Raw genomic sequence first — 19,579 nt, 5'->3', positions numbered from 1 at the left:
AACTTAAGCCACTTCCGATTCCCGAGTGAAAATGAGAAAATATCACTATGGACTTTGTCGTGGAATTACCGAGGACTATCAAGGAATTTAATGCTATATGGGTGATAGTGGATCGTCTCACGAAATCAGCGCATTTTCTACCTATCAAGACGGCATTCACTATGACACGATATGCCAATTTTTACATTCGAGAGATAGTTCGTCTGCATTGGATTCTTGTATCTATTGTTTCTGCAGAGATCCGAGATTTGCATCATATTTCTGGAAGAGTGTGCATGCAGCAATGGGAACTAAATTATTATTCAGCACAGCATTCCATCCTCAAACTGATGGTCAGTCTGAAAGAGTTATTCATATATTGGAGGATTTATTTCGAGCATTTATGATTGATTTTCAAGGAAGTTGGGAGTCTAAATTACATCTAGCGGAGTTTACCTAAAATAATTAGGGATGTAAACAAACCAAACCGTTCGCGAGCTATTCGGAGCTCGGCTCGATAAAAAGCTTGTTTGAGTTCGTTTGTTAATTATATCAAACCAAGCTCAAGCTCGATTTTGAGCTCGACAACTTAATCAAACCAAGCTCAAACCTAAGCGTATTCGGCTCGTGAGCTCGCAAACATGTTCGTTAATAGGCTCGTGAGCTCGAACTCGGCTCGTTTAGGTGGCTCGTAAGCTCAAGCTTGACTCATTTGTTGAGTTGACAAATAAAAAAATTAGTACTAATAAAAGTTAAACTTTTATGTCTAATATAAAATTAGTTCATAAATATATTTAGTTTTAACAAGCTCGAATCAAGCTCAAATTCGAGCTCAATTGTATGTTTTACGAGCTCGAAAACGAGCCGAGCTCAAGTCAGACTTGTTAAATATGATAAACGAGCTATTAATAAACCAAGCTCGAGCCCGGCTTGATTAACATGATAAACGAGCTTTTAACGAGTCAAACTCGAGCTTTTCACAAGCTTAGTAATTTCAAGACAAGTCAAATTCTAGCCTGATGATAGAAGCTCGAATGAAGCTCGAGCTTGAGCTCGAGCTCTATCAATCTTAAACGAGCCAAACTCAAGCCAGAATATAAAAGCTCGAATCAAGCTCGAGCTCGAGCTTGAGCTTGAATTAGTCTTAAACGAGCCAAGCTCCAGCCTGATACTGTTCGTCTTGATTTGGATCGTTTACATCCCTAACAATAATAGCTATCAATCATCAATAGGGATGACTCTGTACGAGTCACTATAAGAGAGAAAATTTAGATCACCCATACATTGGGACGAGGTTGGTGAACTAGGAGAGTTTGGACCGGACTTGATCAAGCACGCCGCCGGGTTAGTAGTCAATATTCGAGATATGATGAAAACTGCACAGAGTCAACAAAAAATTTATGACGATAAGCGTCGAAGGGAGTTAGAGCTTGCCATTGGTGACCATGTGTTTGTGAAAATAGCTCCTATGAAGGGTGTTATAAAATTTGACAAGAAAGGAAAGCTCAGTCCGAGATACATAGGACCATTTGAGATTTTGGAAAAGGTTGGGACACTAGCCTATAGATTGGCATTACCACCGATGCTAGCCAGCGTGCACAATGTGTTCCACATCTCGATGCTGTGAAAGTACTGAAAGCGGACCGGTTACGGTGGCCGGAAACGCAACGGAAGCATAAAAATCAAATTTTTATGGGGAAATTTCGGCCACCAAAAGAAGTTGTGCAATATTTACAAAAATCTCAAAAACATACATAGGATGTTTAGAAGTTTTACCTATCAACTTTAAAAGTTGATTGTGGCTCCAACTTTGTTGTCAAACAACAAAGCTCCTCAAGGCATGAAGATCTACAAGCTCCTCCTCCAAATCCTTGAATCTTTCCTTCAAATTAGGCCCACCACCAACTAGGTAGATCCCCTCACAATTTGCACTAGAAAAATGTGAGGATTTTTCAAAGAGAAGTGTGTGTTTTCTCCAACAAATTGAAGAACACAAAAGAAGAGAAATATGGAGAGAATAGGAAGGGAGGTTTCGGCCATGTGTGTGTGTAAAATGAGGGAGGAGAATCTAGTCTTGGGGTTGCAAAAAGTTGATACAAAAAGTTGCATGCCAACCATTATTTTTAAACAAAAGTATTCCCCAACTCTTCACCTCCCATGCATGCATATAATATAGTTTTTAATCAAATTAAAAACTTTGGACTAAATTTAATTATCTCAAACACATTTGAGACTAATTAAACATTACTTGAATTTACCCAAGTCCCACTAGTTAAATAATTATTTTAATTGAGCTCTACAAGACTCAATATTATTTAATTAATCCAACACTTGAATTAATTTAATTATTTGGGCTCTACTAGGCCCACTAGTGTTTAATTAATTCAACACTTGAATTAATTTAATTTAGTCCATAATAATGTTTATGAAAATCACAATTTTCAAAAACATTAGTCACTTGGCCAAATTTTAATTTAGGAACACTTCCATAAATCAAAATTTACATTTCTCTCATAGAAGTCATACTTCTATTTTTCTTTACACTTATAAACACATTTATAAGCCGTTCAACACTTTGAACTATTTTCTCCTTTATAGAAGTCATACTTCTAATTTTCTTTACGCTTATAAACTCCTTTATAAGCCGTTCAACACATTGAACTATTTTTACTTCTCATCGGGATTTACAAAGCTAGTACTTGTGTGGCCCTCAATGGTTCATTGATACAACTAGCCGTGGGTTCACATCTCCATGTGATTCGGACTAAACATGTCCTTATTCGAGCATACCCCAATTGCTCCATTCTTACTTATCAACTCCTTGATAGTAAGAACGTCAGAACTCAAGTCTGATAGTACCCAACCAATCACGTTAAACGCCTAGCAGCATCGCTTACGTGATTCCCTAGGTATCACATGATAGTGCCTGCAAGAACCATTCAATTATGGTTAGCGTACAGTACGGTCCCTTCAACTCATATATCCCGACCGATTCGACAACCATTGGTTTATCGAGAGTTGTCAATGAATCGATACTATGTGTCATGTCGTAGTTGCATCGATGGTGCAATCTATGAAACACCTTTCATAATTACAACCATACTCTGGCCAGAGATTTCGATCTACATACACATGATAACACATAGGATATCCATACCCGAAGGTAAGCGGTGAATCCCCGACTACAATGCATCGACTCCTATGTGTTTCGACAGAACACCCAACCTTGCCACCTAATGACCCCATGAGAGTCGGTAAACAAGTCAAAGTGTAATTCTAGCACATAGAGTCTCAATGTTGTCCCGGGTCATAAGGACTAATTCTGTACAACCATAAACCAGGACTTTTCCACTCGATAAGTGAGAACCACTTGGAAAGTCCTTTTATGGAGGGTTGTTCAGTGCACTCTACCAGGAGCACCTATCTGCATGTTCGGACATCACAATGTCCCCTACCAATGAAACATGGTACTCACATCGCAGATACTAGTCTCTAACTCGAGCGGCCTATATCCTTCTTAGTGGCGGCTGAATTGACTAGGTACCGTTTAGAATATACAGTATTACAAATATGAGTTTCATGATACTCATCATATGAGCATCTCATATTCTTTCTACTATTTGTATATTCAAGGGCTTTATCTATGCAGCTAGCATGGGTATACAGATAAAGATTTGCCAAAATAATAATTTCAAATATTATTAAAATAAAGACTGCTTATACATAGAGTTTCATTGTGGACACTCGGCCAACACTTGGCTCGACGGGCACCTACTCCAACAATCTCCCACTTGCACTAGAGCCAACTACCCATATGCTTAAAACCCATTGATTCGCGATGCTTGTCGAACAATGGTCCAGGTAAAGGCTTAGCTAGTGGATCAACAACATAATCTGCGGAGCCGACTTTGTCAATAGACACTACTCTTCATTCCACAATCTCTCCGAGGATGTGGTACTTTCTCAATACGAGTTTGGATTTCTGATGAGACCTTGGCTCCTTTGCTTGAGCTATAGCTCCCATGTTGTCACACAACACCGGGATAGGAGCAATTCCATTAGGAATGACGTCCAACTCTTGGACGAAATTCCTTATCCAAACAGCCTCTCTTGCTGCATCTGATGCAGCAATGTATTCGGCCTCTGTGCTGGAATCCGTATTATTGTCTTGCTTGGAACTCTTCCAAGAGACAGCAGCACCGTTGAGCATGAATACAAAACTAGAGGTTGACTTCGAGTTATCGATATCGCTTTGGAAGCTAGAGTCGGTATAGCCTTCCAATTTCAGTTCTCTACCCCCATACACCAAGAACAACTTATTGGTCCTTCTCAACAACTTGAGGATGTCTTTCACAGCTTTCAGGTGTGGAAGACCAGGGTTCGATTGATATCTACTCACTATACTTAGTGCGAAAGCCACGTCAAGACGTGTAGATATCATCCCATACATGATGCTACCAATTGCCGAAGCATACGGAATGCGTGTCATCGCCACTATCTCTGCATCAGTCTTGGGAGACAGACTTGGATAGGGACACGCCATGACACATTGGTAGGTGTCCTCCCTTGGACTCATCCATCGAGAACGGCTTCACGATGGTATCAATGTATGTGGACTGGGTGAGACCAAGCAATCTTCTCGATCTATCTCAATAGATCTGTATCCCAATACAAAAGATGCTTCACCCAAGTCCTGCATCGAGAACTTACTCGCTAACCTTATCTTAGTTGATTGCAACATTCCTACATCATTCCCAATGAGTAGAATGTCATCAACATAAAGCACCAGGAATGTCACAACACTCCCACTGACCTTCTTATACACATAGGGTTCCTCAGGATTCTTATTAAATCAAACTATTTGATTGTACTGTCGAATCTGAGGTTCCAACTCCTTGATGCCTGCTTTAGATCATAAATAGATCTCTGAAGTTTACATACCATATGCTCACTTCCGATAGATGTAAACACTTCAGGTTGAGACATGTAAATCACTCTCTTAAAATCCCCATTAAGAAAGACTGTCTTAACATCCATCTGCCATATCTCATAGTCATACCATGCAGCTATGGCTAGCAAAAATCCTTATGGACTTGAACATTACGACTGGGAAAAGGTTTCCTCAAAGTCAACTCCTTGTCTTTGAGTACATCCTTTTGCCACCAATCGCGCCTTGAAAGTCAATACCTTCCCATCCGCCCCAAGTCCCTATGGGAACAGTTCCCTCAGGTGGATCCACAAGATCCTACACTTGGTTCGAATGCATGGAATTCATCTCAGATTCCATTGCTTCAAGCCACTTGGATGAATCGGCATCCGATAACGCTTCCTTGAAGGTCCTTGGATCACATCCATGGTTAGGCTCATCATGGCCCTCTTCAAGAAGCTGACCATACCTCATAGGTGGTCTCGAGAGTCTCTCGGATCTTTTTAGGAGCTTGTATCTCCTCTCTTGGCTCATCGGGTGTGGGTTCCATAATTGTGGGTTTCTCTCGAACCTCTTCGAGTTCTATCATCTCCCTTTTTCTATCCAATAGAAAATCCTTTTCCCAAAAAGGTTGCATTCCTAGAAACAAACACTTTTGTTTCTTGGGGATGATAGAAATGATATCCAACTTAATTCCTTGGATATCCCACAAAGTAACATAAAATGGATCAACAATCCAATTTATCTCCCACTTACCTGCTTCACATAAGCAGGGCTCTCCATATTCTAAGATAAGAATATTTGGGAGGCTTACCCATCCATATCTCATATGGTATCTGCCTTTGAATGGACATTTAGTAGAATATCTTTTACTTTTAAGTTATAGAGATCGTTTTCAAGTTCTCAAGTACCAATTAAACATTCATTCTTGTAAATGTTGCAAACACCTTTGCTAAATAAACAAGAATATCCATTTTTATCACAATAGAAATGGAAACAATGTTTTACATCAAACAGGTACAAACAAAACATCTCTTAAAATTAACTTAAAGTCATTGTTCAACAATAAGTAAACATCCTTAATAGTCTTGGCAGCAACTCTTGCTCCATTGCCCATCCTCAAGAAGGTCACACCTTCCTTAGGCTTCCTACTTCTTCCCATCACCTGTAACCCATTACAGAGATGTGAGTCACAACCGGTATCTAATACCCAAGAAGTAGAGTTAATTAAAATGTTTACTTAAATTTAGAACATACCGTTTCCAGAACACTTCTGGGCAAGATATTCTTTGCAATTACGCCTCCAATGTCCAGGCTTCTTGCAGTGATGACATACATCATTAGTCTTGTCAGCCTTAACTGGTCTGGCTGCCTCAACAGGGTTCGGAGATTGCCTCAACAAGGGCACGTTCTTCTCGGGACGTTGGAAAGAACTCTTCTTTCCCTTCCATGTGGATCAATCTTCGTACCAGATGAAGAACCCACATAAAGAACCAACTTCTCTTTCTTGATGGTGGATTCAAACGTAACAAGCATGTTCACCAACTCCTCAAGGGTCGGTTCCATCTTGTTCATGTTGAAGTTCACCACAAAAGGATCAAATGAGCTAGGCAGCGATAACAGCAACATGTCGGTGGTCAACTCCGAAGGCAGGATCAGATCCATGCCAACGAGCTTGTCCACGAGCCCGATCACCTTTAGGCCATGCTCATGGACCGAGGTCCCCTCTCGCATGCGCAAAGTGATCAGCTCCTTGACGGTAGCATGCCTAAGAGGACGCGTTTGCTCTCCAAAGAGCTCTTTGAGATGCAAATGAATGTCAGCAGCACTCTTTGCACCCTCAAAACGCCTCTGTAGCTCATCGTTCATAGAAGTTAGCATATAACACCTGGCTATCAAGTCATGGTCACACCATTCCTTGTAAGCCTGCAATTCCTCAGGATTGCAGTCAGTCGGAGCCTCAACAGGGGGCGACTGAGTTAGTGTATATGTTACCCTTTCCGAATTTAAGACTATTTTCAAATTTCTTAGCCAAGTGAGGTAATTAGGTCCAGTTAATATGTGTTTGTCGAGTATTATAGATATCGAATTGCGCATCGAAGACATTGTCGATTTGTACTGAAAAGTAAAAACAGATAAATGTTGATGACTATTTTAAATATTTGGTAAGATATAAAGTATGGACTTTAACTTTATAAATATTTACTCCCACTGTTTTGACATCTTTCACTACCCTCTAGTGAAAACGGGAAACTCCTTTCCTCAGTAGGTACGTAAGGTCCAATTAGCGAATTGTGATCCCGAATAATATCAGCCAATCACAATTCCTAAAAGGTAGTTTCCAATTGCATCACAATGCAACCCTTAACGTAAACTTTTGTCTCACGTTTGATTAGGACCCAATAATATGACGTCGTTCATCTTCACGTGTCAAGCCTTACCCATCGATGTTGAACCTTAATGGACGGTCGCCATGAGTTCCCTCAATAATATGAGCCGAAATCATGGGAGTTCCACGTAGTTCACATCACCATGTCAATGGATGTCACAGCTTTCCGGCACCCAGGGCCCCCCCAATAATATGAGCCGAGCCCCGAGTACGGGTAGCGTTCATCATGCACCCATTGTCGATGGAAGACAAGGAAATTATAAACAAATTTATAATTCCCCTTTTCGGGCTTGATATTAATTTTGAATCTTATTCAAAATGAGGGTTTTTAATTTTGAAAGGTCTCATCATTAATTTTATTTTAAAAGCTCGCCATGTTTGATCGTATGTTTGCCGGATTCATGCAACTTTGTTATTATAATAATAATAACGCACATACTCATTATTTATAACATATCATGCATATATCATAAATAGAAAACAATACAAGGATGATCAATCGCCCCAAGTACTAATGGCCCGTGTGAGCCAAACACGGGCCTAGGTCCAATCCTAGGGTAAATGCACGGGATGCAATGCAACTATACTATTATATTAGCATCCAATATTACATGTCTTCGATCTTCATAATCACCAAGGCCACCATCTTCCAATCTTGATCTTCCCCTATTCTAATATTTACAAATAAATATCCATGGCACATAGGGATACATCTCATGGGGTGGGAACGGGCCATAAACCAAGCCCACTTGATAAATTGATAATTATTACAATCATTCAACACAAATATCCTAGCATACACCTAGCAAATTGGGCTTGGGCTTTTGATCATCCTTCATGCATAATATCACATATCATACACCATCAATTAATTATCACTATAATTAATTGATCCAATATTATATATCTTGATCCAATCACTAACCGCCACAATTATAAATTAAATTAACAAAGTATACAAACACCTTTGTCTACTTTCAAATTAATTTATTTATAATCGAATTTCTTGTAAATCACCATTTACTATAAATAATTGAAGTCCTACTTCAATTATTTATTTTATGAGAAAATATGTGCAACAATTGTAAATTTAAACTTAAGGGCCCAAAACCCATTTTTCACCAAAAATACTTAGGCCCATTTAAATTTCACAAATAATGTTGTCCATCCAATGGCCCAACATCTCAAGGCCCATGACACTAAGATTAACCAAAACACTTTTGGAAACCCTAGCCGTCATCGCCGTCGCCGGAGCTCCGTCGCCGGATTCCGGCAACAAAAAAATTTATTTTTTTTTATTTTAAAAACTGAACATTTCGGGCAGCCCCTCGGGCTGCCCTATGCTGCCCGAAATTTTCGGGCAGCCCCTCGGGCTGCCCGAAAAACATTTTTTTTTGTTTTTCTTCAAAAATTTCGGCCCTATCAAATCTTGCACCAAAAAATTTCTCAAGCGGTTAGAAATCGATCTCAACATAATATTACGTAAATATTACACAAAATCCGTAACCTTAGCTCGGATACCACTTGAAAGCGGACCGGTTACGGTGGCCGGAAACGCAACGGAAGCATAAAAATCAAATTTTTGAGGTACAAATTTCGGCCATGTATCTTGGGAGGGAAGATAGAATAGTTTTTTCGGGCTAAGAAGTTGTGCAATATTTACAAAAATCTCAAAAACATACATAGGATGTTTAGAAGTTTTACCTATCAACTTTAAAAGTTGATTGTGGCTCCAACTTTGTTGTCAAACAACAAAGCTCCTCAAGGCATGAAGATCTACAAGCTCCTCCTCCAAATCCTTGAATCTTTCCTTCAAATTAGGCCCACCACCAACTAGGTAGATCCCCTCACAATTTGCACTAGAAAAATGTGAGGATTTTTCAAAGAGAAGTGTGTGTTTTCTCCAACAAATTGAAGAACACAAAAGAAGAGAAATATGGAGAGAATAGGAAGGGAGGTTTCGGCCATGTGTGTGTGTAAAATGAGGGAGGAGAATCTAGTCTTGGGGTTGCAAAAAGTTGATACAAAAAGTTGCATGCCAACCATTATTTTTAAACAAAAGTATTCCCCAACTCTTCACCTCCCATGCATGCATATAATATAGTTTTTAATCAAATTAAAAACTTTGGACTAAATTTAATTATCTCAAACACATTTGAGACTAATTAAACATTACTTGAATTTACCCAAGTCCCACTAGTTAAATAATTATTTTAATTGAGCTCTACAAGACTCAATATTATTTAATTAATCCAACACTTGAATTAATTTAATTATTTGGGCTCTACTAGGCCCACTAGTGTTTAATTAATTCAACACTTGAATTAATTTAATTTAGTCCATAATAATGTTTATGAAAATCACAATTTTCAAAAACATTAGTCACTTGGCCAAATTTTAATTTAGGAACACTTCCATAAATCAAAATTTACATTTCTCTCATAGAAGTCATACTTCTATTTTTCTTTACACTTATAAACACATTTATAAGCCGTTCAACACTTTGAACTATTTTCTCCTTTATAGAAGTCATACTTCTAATTTTCTTTACGCTTATAAACTCCTTTATAAGCCGTTCAACACATTGAACTATTTTTACTTCTCATCGGGATTTACAAAGCTAGTACTTGTGTGGCCCTCAATGGTTCATTGATACAACTAGCCGTGGGTTCACATCTCCATGTGATTCGGACTAAACATGTCCTTATTCGAGCATACCCCAATTGCTCCATTCTTACTTATCAACTCCTTGATAGTAAGAACGTCAGAACTCAAGTCTGATAGTACCCAACCAATCACGTTAAACGCCTAGCAGCATCGCTTACGTGATTCCCTAGGTATCACATGATAGTGCCTGCAAGAACCATTCAATTATGGTTAGCGTACAGTACGGTCCCTTCAACTCATATATCCCGACCGATTCGACAACCATTGGTTTATCGAGAGTTGTCAATGAATCGATACTATGTGTCATGTCGTAGTTGCATCGATGGTGCAATCTATGAAACACCTTTCATAATTACAACCATACTCTGGCCAGAGATTTCGATCTACATACACATGATAACACATAGGATATCCATACCCGAAGGTAAGCGGTGAATCCCCGACTACAATGCATCGACTCCTATGTGTTTCGACAGAACACCCAACCTTGCCACCTAATGACCCCATGAGAGTCGGTAAACAAGTCAAAGTGTAATTCTAGCACATAGAGTCTCAATGTTGTCCCAGGTCATAAGGACTAATTCTGTACAACCATAAACCAGGACTTTTCCACTCGATAAGTGAGAACCACTTGGAAAGTCCTTTTATGGAGGGTTGTTCAGTGCACTCTACCAGGAGCACCTATCTGCATGTTCGGACATCACAATGTCCCCTACCAATGAAACATGGTACTCACATCGCAGATACTAGTCTCTAACTCGAGCGGCCTATATCCTTCTTAGTGGCGGCTGAATTGACTAGGAACCGTTTAGAATATATAGTATTACAAATATGAGTTTCATGATACTCATCATATGAGCATCTCATATTCTTTCTACTATTTGTATATTCAAGGGCTTTATCTATGCAGCTAGCATGGGTATACAGATAAAGATTTGCCAAAATAATAATTTCAAATATTATTAAAATAAAGACTGCTTATACATAGAGTTTCATTGTGGACACTCGGCCAACACTTGGCTCGACGGGCACCTACTCCAACAAGTACATGTAGAATCCTTCGCATGTACTAAATTATGAGCCTGTACAGTTCACTACAAATACGTCATATGAAGAAAGACCTACACAAATCCAAAGAAGACTACGAAACAAGGTTATTCCAATGATCAAAGTCAAGTGATTAAATCTCTCTGAGGAAGAAGCTACTTGGGAGACTGAGATGGACATGAGGTGTGAGGCCCGGGGCCGAAGAGAGCGGGGGGTGAACGCTGGTGCCATGAGGTTGCACGGACAATGAGCGGCTCCTGGCAGGATTCTAGGTGGATGGAACATGAATGAACCGATCCCACATCGGAATGAGAGGGATTCTGAGACTGTTCAATTTAATGGACTATACAGTTTAAGAGGGCTTAAAAGATTTGATATGTACTACTCATATCAAGAAGGTGCATCTTCTTTTCGGTAGCTCATCACATAAGAACTCCAAAGTTAAGCGTGCCTGACTTGGGGCGATTTTGGGATGGGTGACCCCCTGGGAAGTTTTCTAGGGTGCGTGTGAGTGAGGACATAAACACGCTGAAAAGACTTGTCTTGGTATAGTGAGGACAGTCGTCGAATCTGGGGAGTTACAGTTGGTATCAGAGCCGACCTCTCTTAGTACGGTGTGGTTCGGGGACGAACCAAGCGGAAGCTGGTGGGCATGTGAGGCCCGGGGCCGAAGAGGACGGGGGGTTATCGCTGGTCCCATGAGGTTGTACAGACAATGAGCGGCTCCTGGCAGGATTCTAGGTGGAGAGAACATGAATGAACCAATCCCACACCGGAATGAGAGGGATTCTGAGACTGTTCAATGTAATGGACTGTACAGTTGAAGAGGGCTTAAAATATTTGATATGTACTACTCATATCAAAAAGGTGCATCTTCTTTTCGGTAGCTCATCACATAAGAACTCCAAAGTTAAGTGTGCTTGACTTGGGGCAATTTTGGGATGGGTGACCCCCTGGGAAGTTTTCTAGTGTGTGTGTGAGTGAGGACATAAACACGCTGAAAAGACTTGTCTTGGTACAGTGAGGATAGTTGTTGAATCTGGGGCGTTACATGAGGAGTCGCTACCCGAAGTCATTCGGTAAGTTTTAATTTCTAGGACGAAATTTCATTTAAAGGATGGAGGAATTTTGGACGTAATCCAAACTGCATGCAAATCTAGGAAAATGGAAAATGACAAATTAAATTATTTTAATGGCATGAGTTAATTAAGATATGGATGATTACATGTTAAAATAAGATTTTATTATTTGAATGCATAAAACTATATTTTTAAAGGTTATTTGAGATGCGATCAAGAAACGGAGACCGAGGGCTGAAAAGGGGAAAATATTTTTATTAAATAATTGTTTTCAGTTCTTTAAAATAAGATTGATTTTAAATGGTATTTTTGAAAATAAATTGTTTTGAGATGATTTTATACGCCGAGTTGTAAATTTTAACGGTATTCGATTTTCAACGAAAATATGAACTTTTGACAACTCGGCTAATATTTTCACAAACTTTCCTAAATGAAATATTCTAAATATGCACTAATGGGCATAATGGGCCTAATTAACCATCTTATTGGGCCTATTCTTGTTTACTTGATAACTAAACAAATAAATAAACACAAACCCTCCCCACTAAAATTCATTATACACGCCCCTCTCCCCTCAAAACACACGAAGTCTCCTAGCAGCCTCAAACACATGCACACACGAGAATTTCATCAAGGGAAGCTTCGGTTCTTGCAAGGAAAATTCAGCCTACGTTCTACATTGCCATTCTTCGAATCGCCACAACGTTTTCGTGCTTATATAGGCACGCCATAAATCTTATTTTCTCATCTATCACATCCTATACATGTTTTATTATCGCTTGCATGAAAAACATGATCTTCTTTGAATTATTTTCTTTTGTATGTCCTACTATGTTAATAACTCATGATTTTATGTCCCAAAACTTGATATATTATTGCATGAAGGGGTTGCATAATAGGGACACCGAAAAGGGAAGATTTTAAGGGGGTTTAAGCGTCCCTATAAGCTGCACACGACAGGAGCCGAGCTTGATCGAATAAGAGCATGTTGATGCATTAGGGTCTCGATTAAGGAGGTAATCAGCACATGGCTCAACTAGGGCTTGGCCAGGGCTCAGGTCAGGCGTGGTTGAGTGTGAGGTAGAGTCCTAGCCATGCTAGGATTCGAGCACAACGGCTAGCTAGGAAGGAGTCCATGCAAGTTAGGGCTCTTCCCGAGCCAAGCGAGAGCAGTTGTTGTGCGTAAGGGCTTGTGGCTCGGACAGGGTGGTCAGGCTTGTCTAGGCTAGGTCTCAGAGAGGTCCAGTGTTGGTCCAGAGGGTGAGGGCTCGGGTGGTGGCTCGAGCAAGGGGTCCTTGCTGATCTAGGAGTCCTAGGCACAAATTTTAGGGAACTCGTGCAGCTTCTTGTTACGTGCAGGAGGATTGCAGCTGGTTAGGGACTGGTTCAAGGGGTCATGGCTGGTCAATAGGGTCCACAGGAGGGTTGGGAAGGACTGGGCTCGAGGAAATCACAAGATGGATCGAGGGTGTCTTGTAGGGTTCGGTTTTTAGGTTTGGATGGCTAAAGGTTCAAACCATGGTCCACAGGGGTCGAATCATGGTCCATGAGGGTATTTTAGGTATTAAAAGTCTAAGTTCAAAGTACAAAAAGAAAATATTAAAGTTTGAAATTAATTCGGGATTAAAACGCTTTACGAATTAATAATTACAAAATAAATAGAAAACCATGAATTTAAGCCAAATAAAAATATAAGAAAAATAATTTAAGCTTAAATAGTTATTTGGGATAATCTAGCGTCAATGAAACTAAGAAAAACTCAAAATCGAGAAATTTTATGTCTAGGTGTAAAACGGTCATTTTACACTGAAAAAAATTGGGTTAGACGTCTTGCCAGTGCTCTGAATGCCGTAATATATGATAAAATGCTTATTTTGAATGTTTAAGAAATTTTATGATAAAATTTTAATGCTAAAAGATATGTTGCATGTTTGGTTTAAAAAGAAAATGACATTTATATGCATGATTTTTATAAATGATGAAAATATGAAACGTTGGATGAAGTGAAGTAATTGTAACTGTTATGATGATATGATTGGAGATATTGTGAGGAAAAAGGATCCAGGGGATCCCATTTACGCAAGAAGGCCCAGAGGGAGCCCGTCAATGGGAGAAGGTCTCAGAGGGAGCCCGTCTATGGGAGAAGGCCCCAGAGGGATCCCGCGATCATATTTCCATATGATGATATGATAGGCCAAGGCTCAGTTGATGGGTGAGAGTGTCGCTGATGTCCCCGCCACCCAGTACTGTGGTTACATGTAGATGGATCCATCGACCATACGAAGAAATGAAAGTCACAATTAACGATCTGAATTCGATAAAATGAAAACGTATATGCTTAAGATGAAAAGAGAAATGGTTATGATGAAATGCTATATGATATGAAATGATAAAAGGAAAATTTTTTACGCATGTTAGTGAAAAATTCTTTTTAAGTAGAAGTATTTTGACTGTTGCATGCAATTGTATATATATTACTTGTTATCAAGATTATAGTTTGCTAAGTCAATAGACTCACTAGGTGTGATGGATGCAGGTGAGCATGATATTAATGATGATGGAGGTTTGGATGGTTGATCTTGCTGGACTGAAGGTGCACACAACCCGAGGACCAGCGCTAGATTTTTCTGCATTATGATTATGATTTACGTTTAAGTTTACGTTAAAGATTTTCACGAATTTTATATGATTTGAGTGGTTTTGGAGAGGATGTTAGAGTTAGGATGATTTTGAAATATTGATAAGTTTAGGGTTGGCAAACAAGTGACGAATTTATATTTCAAATTACTTTATTTTGAATTTGCAAATTTAGTTGGTATGTTTTATTTTAAATTGGAGTCAAAATTATTGTATATATGTGTATGTATAATTTCGGCTGAGATGGTGAGGGAGGAAAAAAAATTATAGTGTATTTTAAAGAAAAACGAGTAGTAGAAATTTCAGAATAAAACAACAATGAATGTTTGTGCTTGAAGCTCAAAGTATAGCCTAAAAGCTATTGATATATATATGTTAAGTGTGAGCTTTTGTAAAACTGAGCTTTGAAAGAATATGCGTAGAGTTCTAACTGAAATAGGGATGGCAATTTCCTCCGAACCCGTTAGAAGATCCGATACCCGACTCGAATAGAAGAGGGTATGGAGGGATTTTTAGACCCGATTAAATAATTGGGTAATCGGGTATGGGAATTTTCGGGTTTGGGTATGGAGACGGGTTTGATATAATCCGACCCACACCGACCCGAATACCCGTTTAAATTAAATATATATATATATATATATATATATATATATATATATATATATTTGTGTATATATGTATATATAGTAATTATATTTATTTATATTAAAGATTCATCTTCTCAAATCAAAGTAAATCATACATATATAGTACTTATATTTATTTATATTAAAGATTCATCTTCTCAAATTCAAGTAAATCGATACTTTTTTTTTGCTCTTCCCTTTCGCTTTCACTTTTATGTTTCAAGGTTTTACCGCTCTTTTATTTCTCATTCAATTTTTCATCTTCTCTATTGGTAAGTTTATTCCATGTTTGACTTCAAAAATTGAAAAATATTTTATTTTTGTTGAATTGCGTACTTTTATTCAACTAATATAAACTATTTTTAATATTTTTTTATTTTTTCTACAAAGTTTATTTTGTAAATTTTTATCAATAATAATTTTTCATATTTTTAATTAAATAATTTTTTAAATATTCATAACTTCATTGAAATAATTTAAATTTGAAAAAATTCAATTGTATATGATAATAGGGTATTTGGGTAAGGTATGTGTATCCGATAATCCAATGGATATGGGGATGTGGATGAAATTCAATACCCGATGGGTATGGGGATGAATTTAATAAATGGGTATGGGGATGGATGTATGAAATCCGACCCATACTGTAGAACTCGTAACTTAGACTACGTATAAGTCATGCATAATTCTAGTATTTAAAATTAAAATTATTTTTATTTCATGAGTATTTAAATGCTTTTCCTTAATTTAATTATTTTATCATAATAGTTTGATTTTTATCATTTCAGTTAATTCAGTGAGGCCGGACTGGAGTTGGAGTTTTGAGATAAAATTTAAGATTTAGAAATCATTTCCAGAATTTATTTTAGCTAGCAAGTAAGTTAATTTAAGTTAATAAAGAAGTTTAAAGAGTTATTTAAGTTACTTGAGGTGAGTAGAAAATAAATTCATTTAAGATCCTTAATTAAGGGGTTAGTTCACTAAATTAATTAAAGGATTGGTAAGGCTTTTGAGGGTTATAAATTTAGTAAATAATCAACCTTTTCCTTCATTTTTATTGATGATTTCGGCCACATTAGAATATTAAGCAATTCAATGGCCAACTCACCCTTTGACCCATTCTTTGTTGTTTTAGCATGCTAATATTTTTAATTATTGAGCAACCTTAATTAATTACCTAATAAGCATTATCCTAGTCTAGATAGCATGAGGAATTCGGTCACCACATTCTAGAGTCATCCAATAATCATTTGTTAGCAAACCAAATTCAAATTTCAAAAAAGGTGGAGACTTGGTCTTGATTTTTTCCCTATATTTTGCACACATCTCCCTCACTCCCCTAACCAATATTTCTCCCCTCCATCACCGAAATCCAGAGCCATTTCAGTGTTAAAAATCGTGAGAATTCAATGAGAGTAAGGAGAGAAAAATCGAGCAAGAAGCAAGATAAGAAAACGCTCCACCTCCTCCGCGCCGTATCGTCTTATTCATTTGTTTTCGTTCAAAATGAAACCAGGCATGCATATATTCTTCCTTGACTCTTCAATCAAGTCCTATTATCATTTATTTTCATTTCATGATCATTATTTCTATGGCAAAAATCGAAATACAGCAAGCATTTTTTTAGAAAAATAAATCATGCAGATTTCGGTTTCTATGACAGCTTCACGGGTTGCATTGTTTTGTTGGTTTCAGGTATTGGTTCGATTCCAGGCTCCCAAGGCGACATCTAGACATGTAATAGGATGCATTAGGACCATGTTGATCCATTCATTTAACCCCCTGCACGCTGGAAGTCGAGAAAATGACAGCAACTTCCCCTTTGGTCAATATGATTTTTTCGAAAAAAACAATGTTGTTGTGCTGTCAAAGGGAATGGATCTGATCATGGCTACCCTAGGGGCCTATAGCCATGGTTAGATCACTTCCCTGGCATGTCTAAGACGTGACTAAGTCGCCCTTTTGGTGGCTTGGTCCATGGTGAATCGGTTTTTACAAAATAACTCAAGAACAGCCCCTTCCCCATTTCGGCTCTTCATTTGTACAGGATGTGTGTTTCGAATTTTGGTGGATTGGTGTGGATCTTGGTTGGCCTATGGCCCTTAGCCATGGTTCATACCATACCCCAAGATTTATAGATCGTGCCATGGTCAACCAAATGGCCACTGGAACGGTCCATGACAGCAAACGAAGCAAAACTCCCCAAGCGCGCAGATTACGTTCTCGGCTAGGAGTGTGGTCTTGTTTCTGGTGTGGTTCGGATTGTGGCTGGCCTAGGGCCCTTAACCATGGTTCAAATCATTCCTTGAGATGTTGGTAAGAGTCTCTGGTCGGTGGTTCAAGCCCCAATGGCCGGTAGTCTCGAAAACGACACAAGAAAAGAAAATGTGCAACTGCTGTAATTTTGACAGCAAGTGTGCTGTTGTTCTCAGGCGTCGTTTGAGTTCTTGGTTGGCTTTTAGCCCATGGACTTGGACTGGAAAGTGCCTCATCAAGTTATTAAGGTCATGTTTTTGGCCGTTTGTGATTCGGATCATTTTTGAGGTCGTACGAGAATTTACGGTGCGATGTGCCAAATTGACTCTCGAAAGAGTGTTTCATGTTTTGGCCTCCATTCACCTAAAATTCGACTTGCATCATTTTAGAAGCATTAATTTATAATTTTAAATGTATTTTAATCATGACTATATGATGTTTCAGTGTTGGCTCGGGTTGGTTCGGAGTCATGATTAAATACGAAGTCGTTCGGTGTAATTGTCACATTTTCGAATGTTATTGCATAGTTTGGTCCCATAAATCTATTGCATATTTTTCATGGAATATTTATGTTGCAGCGAGCCTGGGAGCGATCCAATCCAAGCAGTAAATTATTACAGGATATTTAATTGTGCCATTTAATTATATTACGTGCATAAAAATAAAAAAAATTTCATTTTTGAGATTATGCGATATTGCTTGTGGTCATTTCACTATCATGGGATTATTGCTAAATCCGGTCGCCAGTTACCTGTCCGGTCGCAAGTTACCGGTCAGTTCAGTTTGTACCACCCAGTATACTGTGGCATAGTCTGATCAAACGTTTACTATTTTACCCGGTCACCAGTTACCGGTCATGGGAGCATTTTATTATCCGATCGCCAGTTACCGGTCAGTTTCAGTGCAGGGGCCACTTGCGTAGACCATAATCTCAACAGAAAATTTATTACAGTCTATTTCAGTACAGGGCTCCAAAGAGCAAACATTTTCACTATGACTTTCAGTTCAGTTATGCACGTATTATAATCACTCATGATATGTTATTTTCACTTTGTGCCTCATGACATGATATTTTTATCCCATGCAAATTTTACTATATTATTTACTCGTTATTTACGATATATGCATGTTAAAACTTTAAACTCACTAGACTTGATTGTTGTAGGTACTGATGATGCCGGGGCTGAGGGCGGGGACCAGTGAGCTAGCTTGGGTCGGCAGTAGTGGAACCCGAGGACCTCGTTTTAGCATTTACTATTTTTATGCTCAAACAGTTTATCCGTTGTTGGATTATTCTTAAATTGTTCTTTTGCAAACAAATAGTTTCTTCCGCTGTTATTTTTAACATTTAAACTTTATTTAATGGTCTATTTTATGAATGAGGCATTTTACTTACTTTACAAAGAAAATTTTTAATTTTTCGCAAATATTCAAACACGAATTTTCGGGCCGTTATACATACCCTACCCATTGCCATCCCTAAACTGAAAGGTTTGATAATCAGATGACTCAATTAACTTCATATGTGTTGTGTTATTCTTTCCGTGTGTTTCTCAGCTGATCTTCTCAGCTATTCATAGGCTTTGATTCCAACAATAACAATGAATACATTTAAATCTTTATATCCAATTGTATAGCTATGTAAACATTCTTCTGACAGTCATACACTGTATCTTTTCCTAAATGCGGCATTCCCCTGCTTCTATACAAACTGTTGGTTGTTGGCTACGTCCTTAACTGATGATGTGTAAAGCTGATAAAATTAGTTGACTTCTTTAGCCGATCGATAGGATTAACAGATGTGTAACTGATCAGTCTCAACTCATTGTAGTGTAACTGATCAGTCTCAAATGATCGTTCAGTTGACAACACGTTTAAGTTAGTTTTGCTCAGTTCAGTTGCCTAGAATTATATACGCATTAATCTTCAGTTTATGCAACTATGAGTTTACGAATCTTCAGTTCAGTTA

This window comes from Primulina eburnea, chromosome 2, assembly GCF_022965805.1.
Source record: "Primulina eburnea isolate SZY01 chromosome 2, ASM2296580v1, whole genome shotgun sequence".
NCBI classification, from domain to species: Eukaryota; Viridiplantae; Streptophyta; class Magnoliopsida; order Lamiales; family Gesneriaceae; genus Primulina; species Primulina eburnea.
The sequence above is the reverse complement of the archived record's forward strand: the minus strand, read 5'-3'. Positions refer to the sequence as shown.